At 36.5% G+C, this 702-nt stretch overlaps 1 protein-coding gene across 3 annotated transcripts in view; it reads left to right on the top strand.

Moving 5' to 3' along the window:
- The window catches only part of ARL15 (ADP ribosylation factor like GTPase 15), a 234,539-nt gene that overhangs the window by 212,456 nt on the left and 21,381 nt on the right, over nucleotides 1-702 (top strand). The window lies entirely within an intron of this gene.

Below are 702 nucleotides of genomic sequence, written 5' to 3'. Positions count from 1 at the left end.
CCAAGATCTGAGTTTTCATTTTATTGAAGACTTTCAAAGTTTTGCATTCTCTGTAGTTATAGGATATGATTCTAGATATTCTATTAGCTGAGTAGTAGATCTTGTAACTGGGTATGAGGATGGTAAATGTTACCATGTTGTTTTATTAGCCATGCCTTCAGGGAGTGTCTTGATGATGATTTGTGATTGATATTGGTATTGTTGAAAGAATAATAAAGTGACTTGCACTTGTTAGTGTCATTCTTGAACAAGCGTGAATCATATAAACTCTGCTCACATTTAAGCTTTTTCAGACTAAGGTGGGTCTGAAAGACAGTGAGTAGTATAGTTATTCTTTTAACACCTTTGTACCATTTGAAAAATATATATATTTTTTTTAACCTCTGGATTGTGTCAAAAAATATGGGCTTTATGGAATGAGGGCTTTCAGCTGACTTCTGAAAAGAATCAGAAGCACTGGAGAAAAGAGCAGCTGTAGTGGAAGGTGGAACAAAATCACAGAATAATGCCTCTAATCAGCCTCTCGTGATTTCCAATAAACAAAACTAATCTGAAACTAACAACAATCTGAACTTTCTGCTTTGAATTCTGTGTCTTTCCCTCTGTCTTGATGTGGTCCTAAGGGAGTATGTCTTTCTTTTGCTGCCTGTTGCCTCTATCCTTCACCATTTCTTCACCTGTCTTTACCACCTGTGGGCTCTC

Source organism: Columba livia, chromosome Z (assembly GCF_036013475.1).
Source record: "Columba livia isolate bColLiv1 breed racing homer chromosome Z, bColLiv1.pat.W.v2, whole genome shotgun sequence".
Classification (NCBI taxonomy): domain Eukaryota; kingdom Metazoa; phylum Chordata; class Aves; order Columbiformes; family Columbidae; genus Columba; species Columba livia.
This window is presented reverse-complemented; position numbering and strand designations above follow the sequence as displayed.